Raw genomic sequence first — 17488 nt, 5'->3', positions numbered from 1 at the left:
AAAGAATGAATACATCCAGTAATCAATGTAGAATGGCGGGAAAGGAGATGTATGTTGGGAAGGAGACCTTAGATTTCCACCTCTGGACCCATATGGATGAAGGGAGTCCAGGTTATCCATCCTTAATGGAACCTAGATATTTATTTGCAAGTTTTTTTTTTTTTTTCCTGGTGACACAATACAATATAAGAATAAATCTTGAATTTATCCTTGATGTTGATAACATCGGTATTGCACATCAGTCCCATGGTTACCGTCCAGCACCAACAATCTTGTTCTATTTCCACCTGCAGCTTCCTGAATCCTTAACTAAGTATCAAATTTCAAAGCTCCCACATTAAAGAAGGCCGTCAATTCAAGTTACCCTTTCTCATTTTCTGTCTCCTACTTTTTTTCTTCTTCTCCAAGATTATTTGCAGAGTTAAATTTTCTTGAAAGTTCTTTTGTGGTGTACTCGATAAGAAGGCTTATAAAAGACTCCAAATACAGCATGTGGTGTAAATGTTGAAACAATAAAAATGACGACGTGAGTAACACTATCCCTGAGGATCGCGGTGGCCCGTTTTAATTTAGAGGGCGCCAGCTACACGTCAGCGAGGGATTCAAGAACTACCGGGCAATCCACTCCGGACCAGGAATCCCCAAGACAACCCTGACGCCACCAAAGTTTCCAGTCGCAGCCAGCTCTCGGAATTGACGGAAGGAGCCTCCGCCCCGCTGAGCCGCTCTGCCAGTTTTCTCGCCGGAGCTCAAGTGTCAGGAATTTCTAGGTTTTTTTCCCCCTTTCTCGGGCAAATCTCCATCTGCACCTTCCGCGACGCTGGGAACAGGTGAGCCGGGCAGCGGCGCCCTTAGGCTGCGCTCAGGTGCCTCGGCCCCTCCCGGGCCGCCGCCCCGCCCCGCCCCGCGCCTGTCGGGGCCCAGGTGCGGGAGCCCAGGTGCGCACGGTGCCGGCTGCAGCTTCGCTCGACACCCGACAGCGGGCGCCGCTGCGGCAGCTCCCGAGTGGCGGAGCTGAGCACCTTCGCGACTTGGGGCAGCTCCTGCGCTCGGCCTTGCTCGGCGGCGAGAGCTTCTCCCGGGCGCCGGATTCCCGAAGCTGCGGGAGCAGGCGGGCGGGCGCCGAGGGGGCGGACCGAGCTCTACGGACCCCGCCGGCCTGGGGCGACAGAGGCGGGCGAGCGGGGAGCGCCCAGGAGCGCGGAGAGCGGGGCCATCCCCCAGCGCGCTGGAGACACCCGACCAACCTGCGCCCTTGACACCATGCGACCCACCGCGCCTCCGCGCCGGCCTCGGGCTTCGCGGTCCGCTCGCTGAGACCCCGCGCTCTCCACCGCGGAAACTCGGGAAGACCAGGCGAGACGTTGGAGAGCCGCGCGGAGACTAACCCAGGCGTCCTCTCCGCCCCCAAGAAGCTGCCGGCCCCTTGATCCCTGGACTCCTCTAGCTTTACCCTGAACCTGGCGCAAGCTTGTCTTTAGGAGAAATTCAGAAACCGGAGGGGGAGTCAACGCAATTCTTTGGTTGCTAAGGTAATTGTAGTTGTCACAGAAATGAGCAAGAAACAAATGGGGGAAAAGATGTTTTAAAACGGTATGCCCTTCACCCTTCCAGTTCATGTGTGTTGATTTCATTTAATTTCCTGGGTGTAGATGCTTGTCCATTGCAGATACGTGACAGGTGTCGGGGTGTGTGTGTGTGTGTGTGTGTGTGTGTGTGTGTGTGTGCAGTTTGGGACTATAGAGGCACGAGCTTACATAAGTGGTTAGGCAAGCTGGCGTGTGGAGTTGTGTGGGACGGGTGCAGGTCTGCATATAAATCATGTTCCTGGGTTTCTGGGTGTGAGGCGCTCACCGGCCGGCCGGGGCGAGCTGGCAGAGGGTACGTGCTTTTAGGTACTTCCAATCTTCAGATTCCGTGATCACAGGTAGGACAGTTTTACCTCAAAAGCAGATGTTCATTAACTTTTTCTCTGAATAAGCTCACCCATTTGTGGTTTGGAAGAAAAGCAAGCGACAGGCGAGCTGTGGAGTGCAGGGGTGGGTGGTGAGGTCTGTTGTTGGGGACCGCGGCAGGAAAGGGACGGATGGGTATTTGCTCCGTGAGGATGACAACTGAAAGGGTTGTGTGAAGGACCGTGTTTACCGTCACTGTCAGGCTGCGTAAGAAGTGGCCCAGTGAGACAGGAAAGGAAAGTGACCCAGAAAATTTAATTTTGTTCAGAATGGAAGATGATGAATCTTCTACTTACTATTTTTTATTTTGATGGAGTAGGAGCGTTGTTTCCTTCTCTCTTGTTGAGACGAGTGGCATTTCCACGCTACAAACTTAAGATATTTTGGGTATTGTTCTTGGCTTGGAATTGTTCCCTCAGTATTTATCAGTGCTTAGCAGCTGGATCTGCAGATAGTTTCTGATCAATACCTTTTAGCAGTCCGAAAGTAAAACTGCAAAAATAAGCAGTAGTAGGTAAACCGGGACCTACTTTCCTAGGGTCCCAAAAGGGTTGGACCCTTTTTCTTAGCAGAGGGGGCTCATGAGAGATGGAAGAATAAGAAATGGGCTTATAAGTGTCCGGATGGAGTTAGAGTCTGAGCCACAGGTTTGTGTGTGTTGTCAAAAAGTGTAAAACTGAAAGGAAACTGTCAGATTTGGCTTAATAAGTAAGGCTTTTATGGACCAATTTTCCCAGGTAGATAGGTAGTTATATGGAGTGGGCACTGGGGGGTTGGTGAGAAACTTTCTGTGAGTGGTATAGTCATTATATTCTTTCTTCTTTTTTATTAATTTGTTATTTTTGTAATGGGTGGGACTGCCCTGTGAGAGAAAGCAAGTAGAGGACTGAAGGAAATTGGAGACTCTTCAGAGATTTACCTTTGTAAGGAAACGCTCACATGCTGAACAGCGAAAACCAAGATGGTAAATTGGTAAATTCTTCCTGCGTTCTCTGATATTACTAAGCTGAACTGTGGTGTAGATCTGGTGAGCTTATGTACTATAAATGTTGATGTATTACTATATATATTTTTTTACCCCAAATAATTTGTCCTTTTCTGAAAGTGTCTGGAAATTCTAGAAATGTCAGCTTCTGTGAGGTATTTTTCTGAAGTAGGTAGCCACTGGCGTTTTCTTTTCCATAGTAAGTAATTACATTTGTTCTTAACTTTACTTCCCTGTCTCCTTTAAGAAACTTTAATTAACATGCACTGAATTTATATTGCTGAGAGTTTCAGTAAAACAATGCTAGGTTTTCTTCCAGCACAAATTTATCTTATCAAGTGAAGCATTGCAACAATGCTTTTGTGGCAGAAAGTTCTCTTTAAATGAGACAGTCCTTATTTATTTATTTATTTATGATTTGTGGAATGAGATGGCAAATATAGATATTTTTTTTAAATGAGCAAACATTTCTTGAGAAAGAAAAAAATTTTAAAGGATATTTAGGACAATGAAATTTGTCAGTAATTTTGGATGTCTTACTGTCCACAGGAACAGACTTTTATATAAAAATAGGATCATTCTCTTTCTTATTTCTCTGATATTCTCCCATGCATTTTATCCCCTGAACTCCTAAGACTTTGCCAGGAATTGCCAAACCTTCTGTATGGTGCCAGGGGTTCAACATCAGGGAGATATGAGTAAGGAGCTATGTGTCACATCAATGTTTTTCAAAAGAGATGCTCTCAGAGATCTCAATACTGGGATTAATTTCTCCTTTAGCTTCACAGTTAGCTCGTCTTAATTCATAGTGCTTTGAACCTAGGAAAGCATTTAACCTCTTCATTTTCAGTGCCAGCTGGATGGAATATATTTACCGAATTTCATCTTCGTTGTAACATATGGCATGATATAAATAATTACTACACACACACTATCCTGCTGTATGGAAAGAAATAGAATTACAAAATAAACCTTTATGTTGCGTGATTATGGATGTAACATTTCAAAAAAGTGGTTTTACTTTTTTCTTGATACCAAAGTAATAAATAACCATTGGGAAAAATTCAGGAAAATACAAAGGAAAAAATGGAAGATCGTTTGTAATTCTCCCATAGAAGGTGAACCACTTGACATTTCCGCATACTATATATTTTTCTAGACTATATTCTGATCACATTATTTCTTGTATTTTTACCCTTCTCCCTATCCCGCCCCCCACCCCCGCAATTTTCAAATTGTGAATGAAACTTGGATGTGTGTTAAAGGTTTGGGAAATTACTGCTAGTTTGCTGGACGGCTTTGATATATCAGGTTTTAATTTTTGTTAGTGTTCTTTATTTTCAAAGTGACCAGTTTCTCTGTTGTCTTTGAAAACCAGTGTTTGCACTTTGGATTGGCAAAACTTGGCTCCCCATAAGATCTAGGATTTAAAGCACCAGAAAAGAAACAGAAAGAACCTTGGCCATGCAGGGCTGGAGGTGGTGGTGGGAGACCTGAGTTCTGGTTTCAGTTTCTCCACCAACTCCTCATGTGGCTTTTGGGCTCTGGGCCTGTTTCCTCAAAGGACAAATGACACTTTTAGATTTAGCTCAATAAGCTAACCACATACTTGTCGTTTTGACCTTTGATGAGGATGATCTTTGTTTGAAGCAGGTTTTTTCAAACACAGATGGCTGGGGGTTACCCCCAGAGTTTTGGACTCAGTTGGTCTGGAATGGGGCCTGAGCATTTATATTTCTAGCATGATGGTCCCGCTGATTCTGCTGGTCTGGGGACCACCCTGAGAACTAGATGGTAAGTTCCTTGGGGGCAGAAACACTGTTGCACTTTTCTTTGCATCCCTCTGCCCCATGCCTAGGAATGTAACTGCCAGTAAGTGCCCGGTTAACTTTGTTCAAACTCTTATCAGTTTTCTCCATGGGGAAAAAAACTTTCCGAAGTGGTCAGGATAAAAGAGATCATCGTCCATAATTTGGAACCATTAAATCTGTAATAAGAATAATAATCAGTCATGAAACCCAGTTCTTCCAACTGTAGAGACAGCAAAACTGCTCATAAGTAGGCAGATGGAAACTGAAAAATGTGTAAATATTTGAATATGAACAGAGTAGATGCTCCTGTGAGTGAGGCTATTCAAATGAGTTGCGGTGGAGACAGCTGTCTGGGCTTTTTGAAATACTTTGGTAAAACCATCAAAGGAAAAAGCCACCTTCAAGTTTTGGCATGGTAGAGCTCCCTTGCCCACTGCTGTCTGCCCTACCCTTAGAGGCTATTTTCTTGCACAGGGGAAAGCACACGTTCATCAGAGGCTCCTGAGATGAGAGTGTCCTGTATGAACGTGGATGGGTGGTGGCAGCCCTCAGAGGTCCCCAGGCGCCTGTATTGCGTTCAATCCAGGCCAGCCCCGAGCTCCCACAGAGCTACCATCCATAGCTCTTTAAGTAGCACAACAGGCATTTTAAACTCTGTTCATTGTGTGTCTGAACCTCAATGTCCTCGTCTGTAAAATAAAAATAAAATGTATACCCCTTGAGTATGTGTGGCTGTGAGGAGAAGGGCAGAGGAGGCCCAGTAGCTGGAGAAGATGGGCCCTGTTACACCATACTTCCTGTTTTCTAAGAATTTTGATAATGAGTTACAACCCTGGTTGTTCCCTGAATGAAATCTGAAACTGGTCCCCACACATGGAAGGCAAGGAGAAGGAAGAAAGAGGGAGACCTCCAGGTTGGTAGGTGAAAGTTGTAATAAGCAAGGAAACTTACATAAGAGGCTTGTCTTCCACAGGGCCAGAGGGGTAGATCTCTGTACCCACCGGCCAGAACCTTAAAAATTTATGTTTTTCAGGCCTGTGTTTCTACTCTGAGGCTTTAACTGGGCTCAGTCAAGTCCTCAGTCCAGATGGTCTCAACAACACCTTACTCTCTCTCTCTCTCTCTCTCAAGGCTGCATCCTTGCACATGCTCCCCAGGGGGATGGTGGGCAGAATGCACATTCCAAGCACGGGGGAGGAGTGAGGAGCCTCCTGAGTGCCGGGATTCAACTTGCAGGTCAACTGGAAGCCACATCCTCTCCGTGACCTCCTCCAGCCTGAGTCTGTTGGGAAATACTAAGTATTTCAGGGCAATCGTTTCCAACTTTTTTCTATTCCTGAGGACTTGCTCTAGCAGCCTAGCAGCTGAGGAACTCCTAAGTTCCTTGGAGAATCTTACTCCATAGTTCTGACACTTGATGTAAGAAAGCAAGTGGCCCAAACACTGGAAGTGGAAAGGGTGGAGTGAGGATGATCTTCTTTTGTGGCAGCCGGAGATCTGTTTCCATGAGCCTAAAGGCCATTAGTCACCAGCAGGAAGAGAAGTGAAAAATAGGGGCTGCAGCTACATTGATATCTCTTGGGCCAGACCGTGACCCACACCCAGACAAGGCCCTGTGCTATTTTCCTCTCTTTTCTTGGTATCTCTTATAGTGCTTGGCACATGGTAGGAGTTTGGTAAATATTTGCTGAGTTACTGACTTGCAGAGTGACATCTATGGGTGGGTGAAAATGGAAGGAAGGATGGACAAATACTGGTGCAGATGTGCAGACTGGACCAGATGTGGGTGCATGGACTGGTCTGGGTACAGGCGCATGGGCAGTTACAGGTGAATATGCAAGGTGCAAATGGTTCTAACCCCCATTCTTATTGTTTGCTTGATTCTGCTTGGCTAGATCCACCTGAGATCCATGGTATAGTGAGGTCCTCGTCCCAGTTTGTAATTATACGTCCATGTTTGTCTCTCCCACTAGGCTGTGGCTTTTTTTATTTAAACCATAATTTTATCCTGCCCCCACCATGAGGCAACACTCATAGTAAATGCTTGAGAGAAATTGGTTTCCTTAGCCAGAAGTTGCCCAGCCTACAGAGCTATGCATCTGTCATACAGCAGTGGACTGACCTTAGAAGAATTAGCACATGTAAAGCCTTTTGTAGCTCAAAGACTTTAACAAGAATTAGGTGGTGTCACTCCCATTTTACAGATGAAGAAACTGAAGCTGAAGAAGAGGTTCAGCTACTTGCCCTAGGTCAGGTAGTTTTTGAGTTATTAAAACCAAGATTTAAATCCAGATCTTATCCGACCCTAAGATCCCAAGTCTCTCTGATATATCACAAGGTCAGGGATGAACAGAAACCCTTCCCTTGAGTTCATTTCAGTTGTTTTGGAGAGAAATAGAAATAAACAGAAAATGAACAAAGGATGTTCAGTGACAGTTTAGGAAAATAATGCACGGAATTTTATAAGTCAGATTGGGTAGCAAATAGATGATGAAGACAGTAAGTACAGTCCAGTTCAGAGAGAGAACATTGTATAATCAGACCTGGAAGAGAGGCTTTGGGAAATAGGCAGAAATTTCATAGGTGAAGAGAGGGGATAATAGCAATCTTTTCAGATAAGAGGTGTTAATAATAATAATAATAAAACCAATTATTGTTTGCTTTCAGAGTAAAAACTAATGTAAAAACTTCATCATCAGAGTCATCCCAGACCAGCGTAGCTAAAATAATTAACTCCTGCCTCAACAGTGCTCTGTATTGCCTTATCTGCTCCAGTTTTCTTCAGAGCTTTATCACCATGACATTGCACTATATGTTTTTATTTGTATTTTGTCTGTCTCTGTCCGCTAACATGTACACTCCCTGAGAGCAGGGACTCTGTTTTATTCCCTCCTGTAGCTTCAACATCTGTCAGTTTCTGATTCATAGTAATTGCTTGAGAGCTGTTTGTGAAATGAATGAAGGAAGGGAAAAGCCTTAGAAAATGGGTTGCACACTCAAACACAGAGCCAGTTAGGTAAAGCAGATGAGTGAAACAAGTGAGGTTTCTTTTTTTTTTTTTAACATCTTTATTGGAGTCAGGTTTCTTTCACAGTGGTAACTTAAGTTGTATTTTTCCATCAAAACCATGCTCTGTTTGTGTGTAAAACATGTAGAAAGTTTTTACTCTCAGAAAGAAATGTGTTTATCCCCAGTTTCTTGAAACGTGGGGCCCTCTGCCCCATTTTTGAAAGAGACATGGGTACCAAATAACACTTTCTTTTTTTCTAAAAGCCAAACAGCCACCCATGTGTGACGATGAATGGCATCTGGTGCTGGACCTCAGGGTTGGGAAGCATTAGGGGCAGGTAAGGACTGTGTTAAAGCAAAGGGTATGTTCTGCTCAGAAAGCTGTTGTCATCCATTTTTAATCCATTTTAGTCATTAGCAACTAATTCCAATTAGAAAAATATTACAGGATCTACAATGCCCAATCCAAACAAAACGCTGGTTTGAGCTGGCAGTGTTTTTTCTTCTTGTGACCTCTGTAGAAGAAAGACAACAACTTTAAAAACAGTATACTGTGTATATTTCCCTGGAGCCACTATGTAAGTGCTAGAGCATTTAGATTCCAAACCTAGCAGGAAGCTACCGTTATATTATTTTGCTGACCATACATCCTAAAACAAAGACTGATTCAGCAGCTGGTCAGAATAGAAAGGATGCATTCACAAAAGATACATTTATTGATTATACTGGAGTTTGTTTTTAAGGGGTAGGCACTTTTAACTTTCAGAATGGCAGGTGGTTTAGGGACTTGGCTGCTGGTTCCTGCCTGTAGCCAGGGGTTTGTGACGTTAGACAAAGCAGCTTAATGCTGTTGATCTGTGCTCTCCCCAGGTGCAGAATAGGGCTGAGAAACTGTGATTGCTTCGCAGGCATTCCTGTAAGAGAGAGTATTCCTGGAAATCTGAGGTTTAGTCACTCTTTTTTTTTTTTGCTGTATGCGGGCCTCTCACTGTTGTGGCCTCTCCCGTTGCGGAGCACAGGCTCCGGATGCACAGGCTCAGCGACCATGGCTCATGGGCCCAGCTGCTCTGCGGCATGTGGGATCTTCCCGGACCGGGGCACGAACCCGTGTCCCCTGCATCGGCAGGCGGACTCTCAACCACTGCGCCACCAGGGAAGCCCTTAGTCACTCTTAGTTTGGGGGTGGGAGAGGATGGGGGAAGGGGAGGGGGTGTTCCTACCCCAGGCGACAGTTAGTCTAAGGTCTCTGCTCCTTGTTCGTGATGACAGTGGTCCCACTACTGAAGGCCCTTTTCTAGATGATGATTAATCAGATATGGCTTCTGTTTTCAAGAAGTTTAAAATTCTGTTGAGGGGAAAAAGATGGAGAAACAGAATGTGGTAAGACAGGCATGTATACATGGAATGAGGGAGGGATTACTTCCCACTGGGAGATTTCACTGAAGAGGTTGAATGGATGAATTGGATGTTGGAGGACCTGCAGAGTTGGGGATCTGCAGAGATGGGGCAGGGGACAGAGGTGGTCAAAGTGTGCTTGAGGCATTTCAGTGTAAGTAAAAGGATAGAAGTGACAAAGTGTGCAAAGGATTTTTAATACCTCTCTACCGAGAGTCAGGTCCTCAAAGACCTTTCAGGCAGGGAAGTTCATTTTGAAGAACTTAGAATTTAAGGGGAAACAGGGATGGGGCAATCTAAATTTATGTTTACTGAAAGTAAAATGAGAAAACAAAGTAGACTGAGTGACATTTTCCTCACCTTATGTTGATAATAGAGGGTATGTCACAATGAATTTCTAGTTACTTCTTACTGTTATTCAGGAGCTTGCTCCCTTGCAGTGAAATGCTTGTAGCTGGTTTTGCTTTATTATAGTCAATGAACAGTTCCCATGCGAATGGGCATTTTTCCCCACGATGTCAGGATCTCTGTCCAAATGTTCAACGCCTTTTAGACTTTCAGACTGAGAGGTTGACCACTGACTCCCAGATCTTCCTATGGCTTAAGGTTAAAGTGGATACATCTTGGGCTAAACTTTATTTAACTTGCTTGGCATGGCCGATTAGGAAGTTCTCCGATGTCTCACCCCAACGCATAGGGTATTTCACTTCATGCCAAAGCATATGCTGTTAATTCTAGGTTTTCGTTTCTTTGGCTTCCTTTAGCTTTCAAAAGCTTCTCTGCAAAAACCACTTCTTCAGCCTGCCATCTGCCATACTCCCCCACTTAAAAAAAATCCATTTCGAATCCCCAGTTTCTTATATTTTCTAATTGTCCTTAACAGGAATGACCAGTTGGCTATCAAAAGTGTGTTTGGAAGTAGGTTGTTTTAAGTTGAACTTTACTTATTGGTAATTCTTAGTTGCGGAATGTTTCCTGTGGTTGAGATTGGTCATGTTGTTGGTTATATGAAGATGAATAGTGATTGATAAGACTAGAAATGCAAATTGGGGCCAGTCTGTTGAAGGGATTAAATGCCACATATATATGATGAAGGTGATGATGTTAATGGTGATTCAGAGCTCTCTTGGATGTAGACAAAAAACAAAACGACTGCACTAAAACAAAATTCAAACCAACTCAAGCAAAAAAGGAATTTATCTGACTAATATATCTGGGAATTCAGGCATGGCTGGATCCAGGGACTTAAATGATATCATCAGCACTTCTTACACCTCATCGTCTTGATATCCTTCTTCTGTGACACTAGAAAGAAAGAAGATGGTCATTAATCTCCCTCCCCTCATATCCTTTCAGCCTAATCCCTCACAGGGAATGGGCCTTCTTTCTTCCAGTATTCTTATCTCAGTCTCAAGGAAGGACCCTGATTGGTCCTGGTTAGAATCACATATCTATCTTGGTCCAATCAGTGTGCCCAGTGATTTGGCATATTCTGCTGAGGACAGTTTACAAGCCCATCTTTCTGTATCAGAAGAAGTAAATTTAACACCAAATATATATACATATATATACACACATATATATGTGTATATCTATACACACATATATATGTGTGTATATATATGTAAATACACACACATATATATGTATACATACACACACACACACACACACACACACATACACATACACTGGGCAAGAAGATACAGTAACTGCCTCAATCTTCTAACCTGGCTGGAAGACTTTGGATTTTATTTGCTGGGGAGTAGAAAGTTATTAAGAGCAAGTGCAGAGTATTTCAACTACTCTTTGGAAGTTCTGAGATATTTTGTGAGTTGGAAGACTTTCAATACCCAAAATAAAGCTTTTGGATAATGTGAAGCATTCCTTCAGTTGTGTGTTTCTAATCTTGTTTCACTTCTATACCAGCTCTCTCGTTCAGTGATTATTGCTCCTGGTCTACGCCTACACACAAACATTGGGGTAAGTGTGTATGTATATAGTGGTGACAGATACAACCTCTGGCTCCTCCACCATCCCTGCAACTGTATCTCTGCAATTACATCACTTTTTCTTTTTTTACATCTTTATTGGAGTATAATTGCTTTACAATGGTATGTTAGTTTCTGCTTTATAAAAAAGTGAACCAGTTATACATATACATATGTTCCCATATCTCTTGCGTCTCCCTCCCTCCCACCCTCCCTATCCCACCCCTCCAGGCGGTCACAAAGCAGGGAGCTGATCTCCCTGCGCGGGCCTCTCACTGTTGTGGCCTCTCCCATTGTGGAGCACAGGCTCCAGACGTGCAGGCTCAGCGGCCATGGCTCACGGACCCAGCCGCTCCGCGGCATGTGGGATCTCCCCGGACCGGGGTACAAACCCGTGTCCCCTGCATCAGCAGGTGGACCCTCAACCATTGCGCCACCAGGGAAGCCCTACATCACTTTTTCATGGCTGTACCTGAGATGGCTCAAGTGCCACCATGAGAATCAGAGATACTCTGTCCTATATCCTTTTCCCAGAATATTGGCACTCTTTCCAGAAAAGTGCACAACTCATTGCTCACTGAATTTTCAAAGAGTAAATACATCTATATTGTCACTCCTAGGTTAAGTAAGAGAATATTTATTACCATTCCCCCAGAAACTACTGCATGCACCCTCCCAGTGGGACTACATACCCCCCTTTCCCCAGTGGTGACCACTAACCAGATTTCTAACACCATAGCACTCTCATTTTTGAAATATGTGAAATATATATGGAATTACACTTAATGTATATACTCTCTTTTTTGTGGCTTCTTATGCACAGTACTGTTTGAGAGATTTATTCATGATGTGGTATGTAGCCATAGTTTATTTTTACTGCTGTATAGCAGCCCACTCTGTAACATTTCACAAACGGTTTATTCATCTACTGTTGATGGGCATTTGGGACATTGCCAGTTTAGGGCTACTGTGAATAATACGGCTGTAATTTTTTCTAGTGTGTTTTTTGGTGCACGTATGAATGTGTTTCTGTTTAGTATGCACCTACGACTGGATTGCTGGGACATGGGGACATAATGTTCAACTTTAGGAGGGCCTTACAAAGAGATTTCCTAAGTGGTTGTACCAGTTTATACTCCTATCATCAGTTTATGAGTGTTTCAGTTTCTCCACATACTTGTCAACACTTGGGATTGTCAAATGTTTGAATTTTAGCCATTATGGTGGGTGGGTGGTGGTGCCTCATTGTGGTTTCAGTTTGCTCTGGTGACTAATGATTATTGTGCCTTGCTAGTAATTTTTTGTTGCTTTTACTTAATCTTTTGTGTTCCCTCTTCAAGTTTATTGCCTATTTTTCTGTTGGATTATCTATCTTATTGATTTGGAGGTTTTTTTTTAAAACAAATTCTGAATACAAATATTTTTACCGGTTATTTGTATTTGAAGTGTCTTTTCCTATTTTGTGGCTTTCCACTTGACTCTCTTTTGATGAATAGGAGATCTTACTTTTAATAATCCAATTTATCAGTTTCTTCCTTTATGGTTATTGTTTTCTGTGCCTGCTTAAGAAAGTTTTGCCTACCCTAAGGGTCATGAAGCTATTTTCCCACTTTAATTTATCGAAGCCCTGTTGTTTTGCCTTTTATCTTTAGGCAAAAAATCTATGGCGTAAGAAAAAGATCTACTTTGCTTTCCGTAAGTATATCCAGTTAACCCAGCACTACATATTGAAAAGTCTCTTCTTTTCCACCGCTCTGAAATGCCATCTTTGTTATAAGTCAGGTGATCATTTATACATGGATCGTGGATCTCTCTCTGCTTTCTAGCCCCTTCCATTGTTCTATTTGTCTATTCTTATATCACACTCTTAACTAATATGGCTTAATAATAAATCTTGATATCCATTAGTATGTCTCCTCCAGCTTTGTTGTTATTTTAAGAATAGTTTGGTTATTCTTAGCCATTTGCATTATTTTAAATTATTTAAATTTTAAAATCATCTTTTGATGGGATTTTTTTTCTTTTTTTTTTTTTTTGCGGTACGTGGGCCTCTCACTGATGTGGCCTCTCCCGTTGCGGAGCACAGGCTCCGGACGCGCAGGTTCAGTGGCCATGGCTCACGGGCCCAGCTGCTCTGCGACATGTGGGATCTTCCCGGACCAGGGCACGAACCCATGTCCCGTGCACGGGCAGGCGGACTCTCAACCACTGCGCCACCACGGAAGCCCTTTTGATGGGATTTTGATTGCATTAAATCCCTAACCCAAACTGGGAGAAAATTAATGTCTTTAGAATGTTGACTGTTTCAATGTATTAATATGGTAATCCCTTCATTTATTTAGAGCTTTCATTTCTGTTAGTATTTTGTATCTCTCTATGTTGTAAATGTATCACACATTTTTCTTTAGATGTATTCCCAGTTTTTGAAGGTATTTGATGCTATTATAAATGGTATCTTTTAAAAACATCATTTTCTGATTGCTTGTTGTGGGTATATAGAAATGCAATTGGTTTATATATATTGACCTTGTATCCAGTGACTTTGCTAAATTCACCTGTTAATCCTAACAGGTCTGATAGGTAGATTATTATGGCTTTTCCATGTACACAATCCAATTACCTGCAAAGAAAAGTTTTTACTTTTTCCTTTGCAGTCATTGTGCCTTTTATTTCTTTTTCTTGCCTGTTGCATTGGCTGAGACCTCTAATATAATGGTGAATAGAAGTGGTCATAGTGGGCATCATTGTCTCATTCCTAATGTCAGTGGGAAAGCTTCCAGAGTCACTGTATGTGTTTTTAAAATACCCCTTATCAAATTAAGCAAGTTCCCTTACATTCAAAATTTGCTCAGAGTATTTTCATGAGTGGATGTTGGATTTGAGAAGATACCTTAAAGCAATGTTTCATGGAATGTCTGTTCTCCTCTGCACTTCCCTTTTCTCCATGTGTCCTCATTGCCTTGGGAGCACTTCTTTTAAAATTTTATCCAACTTTTCTAGTTGTTCTCAGGGGTTGGATATGGTACATTCTAAGTTGAACTATTTTTGTCTTCTATCTACATAATATGAGTAAAATCATACCCTCAGGAACCTATTCAGTTGTTATTTCTTTACCTATATTGCTCCTGCCTGGTGAGCTTTATGAATAGATCTTTCTTTTGTCAAGTGTTGCTATCTCCAGAAGGGGAAAAACCTACTACTGCAACTTCACACGTATGCACTGTAGAGTCATAAAAGAGCTGGACCCCGTATTTAAGTGCCCAGTTTTAAAGATACTGATTTTTACCTGTGCTTACAATTAAAAGAAGAAGAAAGAAAAAAACAAAATCCCAAGGAATAAAACTGACATTCTTAAAAAAAAAGCCAATCCAAGTACTTTTCATCTTGGTCCCCTGGGAACATGCCGTCCTCTTCATCTCTTAGTCATCCCATATTCTTGTGCATAGAAACTGGCAAAGCTTCCCTATCACTCCTATTTCTCCTGTAGCAGTCATGCCACCTTTCATGTGAAATAAGAGAATAATAAAATGTTAATTCTGCAGTCCCCAGAGTCAGTAATATTAGTCACTATTAGTCAGTAGTATTAGACACTGTGATCTTAGAATCCATACTTATGTAAGTCCTCTAATGTGAGAGGACAGGCACTTGGGATACGAAGACCTGCATTTTCATGCTGCTTCGTTACTGACCAGGAAGATGACATGCTAGGGTAACTCTATCTCCCAGGCCGTGGTTTCAGCCTCTGAAAAATTAAGTGATTGGGCGTGTTCAGGGAACAGAAAAAATTTTGTGTAAAGGATCAAAGAGTAAGTGCTTTGAGCTTTGTGGGCCGCATGGTCTCTGCTGCAGCTACTCAGCTCTGCCCTTGTAGTACAAAAGCAGCCAAGGCAATAAGGAAACAGATGGGCGTTTATAGAACTTTGTTTATGGGCCGAGAACTTCGATTTCTATACAGTTTTCATGTGTCATAAAATATTATTCTTCTTTTAACTTTTTTTTTTTTTTTTTTGCGGTACGCGGGCCTCTCACTGTTGTGGCCTCTCCCGTTGCGGAGCACAGGCTCCGGACGCGCAGGCTCAGCGGCCATGGCTCACGGGCCCAGCCGCTCCGCGGCATGTGGGATCCTCCCAGACCAGGGCACGAACCCGTGTCCCCTGCATCGGCAGGCGGACTCTCAACCACTGCGCCACCAGGGAAACCCGGGAAACCCTCTTTTAACTTTTTTCAACCATCTGAAAAGGTAAAAATCATTCTTAGCTAACAGACCACACAAAAACAGGCACGGGTCGGGGTGGAGAGGGGGAATGGGGAGTTTAGTGTTTAATGGTGACAGAGTTTCACTTTAGGAAGGTGAAAAACTCGGGAGATGGATGGTGGTGAGAGTTGCACAACAATGTGGATGTACTTAGTGCCACTGAACTGTACAGTTAAATATGGTTAAAGTAGTATGTTTTATATTATGTGACTTTTACCACAATAAAAAAACATTTAAAAGAAAAACAGGCAGCAGGCTAGGTTTGTCCCAAGGGCCCTACTTTGCCAACCCTTGAACTAGCTGATTGTCAAGGGTTATTTTAGAGCTCTGTGTTAGGCATTGATGTGCTAATCTTTTTAAAAATATTTTTTTTCTGTCCCACGAACACTGTTCAGAAGAATCTTATTCCTTTCTCTTAGATCAATTTAGAATAAGAAAATAAAAGGTTTTATTTCCCTTTATTTCTTCCCTGACATTTGCTGTTTCATTTGGTACATCTAAGTTTCTGACCTATATGATTTTCCTCTGCCTGAAGAACTCCTAGCATTTCTTGCAGGCAAGTCAGTTAGTGATGAACTCACTCAGTATTGATCTGAGAAAATTTAGTTTTCCTTCACTTTCGAAGGATCATTTCACTAGATGTAGAATTCCAGGTTGGTGTTTTTTTTCTTTCAACATTTTAAGTATTTAGAAACTAACACACCATTGTAAAGCAATTATACTCCAATAGAGATGTTTAAAAAAACCCAACATTTTAAGTATTTGACTGTACTCTCATTTGTATGATTTCTGGTGAGAAGCCCCCTGTAGTTCTTATCCTTGTTTTTACATAGTTAAGGTTTTTCTTCTGGTTTCTTTCAAGATTTTCTCTTTGATTTTCTGCACTTTGAATACAATATGTCTAGGTGTAGTGATCTGTTTTGTTCTGTTTTAATGTATACTGATTGGTGGTGTCTGATCTTTCTGGATCCGTGTTTTGGTGTATGTCATTAACTTTGGAAAATTCTCAGTCATTATTCCTACAAATATTTCTTCTTCTCCTTTCTCTTTCTTTTCCTTCTGGTACTCCAATTACACTTAATGCCTTTTGATATGTACCATAGTCTTTGGATGTTCTGTTCCATTAAAAATTTTTTTCTCCCTTTTTTTCAGTTTGGGAAGTTTCTATTGACCTCAAGCTCACTGAATTTTTCCGTGGCCATTTGGAGTCCACCAATGAGTCCACTGAGGCATTCTTCATTTGTTACAGTGTTTTTGACTTTTAGCATTTCCTTTTTAAGGATTTTTTTTTTAAAAAAGAGTTTCTATCTCTGCTTTCATTACCATCTATTTTTTCCATTAGAACCTTCAACATATTTAATCACAGTTATTTTAAATTTCCTATCTGATAATTTCAAAATCTGTGTCGTATCTTGTTTTCATGACTGCTTGTCTCTTCAGATTGTGTTTTTTCCTTGCCTGTTAGCATGGCTCATGATTTTTTGCTGAAAGCCAAACACAATGTATCTGGTAATAGGAACTGAAGTAACCAGGCCTTTCACGTGAGGTTTTATTTAATTTGGCCAGGAGTTGGGCTGTGCTCAATGTTTGTTGTAGTTGTAAGTGCGAGAAGCTTCAGATTCCCCTGGTGTTCTTGTTTATGCCTTCTCTCTTAAATTAAGCTTTCCCTATGTGCTCTTCAGAGACAGTGTCTTGGAGGTCTTTGAGCTGTAATCCACTGTTATTATACCAGAGCCTGTCGGTGTGGTGGGAGGGTGTAGATGAGGAACAATGTTCTATCACCTTCCAATTAAGGGCAAAAGTGGAGCGACTTCCCTTCTGCAAATGCAGCAGCACTTCCCCTACTGCAGTGGAAGGAAGACCAAGAACATGGTGGTTTAGGTGAGGGTGTCTCAAGATGAGAGACTTGCCTTCTGCTGCCTTCCATTTCTTCCACAGATTTTGAAGTGAGCCCATCAACTGAGACCGTGTGTGAAGCTTAAACAAGAAGTTATGAGAGAGCCAACTCGGAAGGGGAGAGAGCAAGCTTGACAGGAAAACCTTTTAGGTTCCGTGGGGAGTGTTGACGAACTAACTAATTTACTTAT

The 17488-nt window shown here is 42.3% G+C and overlaps 1 protein-coding gene across 3 annotated transcripts in view; it reads left to right on the top strand.

The window, feature by feature from the left end:
- The first annotated feature begins 604 nt into the window (after positions 1-604).
- The window catches only part of RGS6 (regulator of G protein signaling 6), a 575129-nt gene continuing 558245 nt past the window's right edge, over positions 605-17488 (top strand). For all 3 annotated transcript variants that reach the window (XM_067731476.1, XM_067731467.1, XM_067731459.1), the window contains exon 1: positions 605-1532. The gene's annotated coding sequence lies outside the window, so the exon portion shown is untranslated. The remainder of the gene's footprint in view (positions 1533-17488) is intronic.

Source organism: Pseudorca crassidens, chromosome 1 (genome assembly GCF_039906515.1).
Source record: "Pseudorca crassidens isolate mPseCra1 chromosome 1, mPseCra1.hap1, whole genome shotgun sequence".
NCBI classification, from domain to species: Eukaryota; Metazoa; Chordata; class Mammalia; order Artiodactyla; family Delphinidae; genus Pseudorca; species Pseudorca crassidens.
This window is presented reverse-complemented; position numbering and strand designations above follow the sequence as displayed.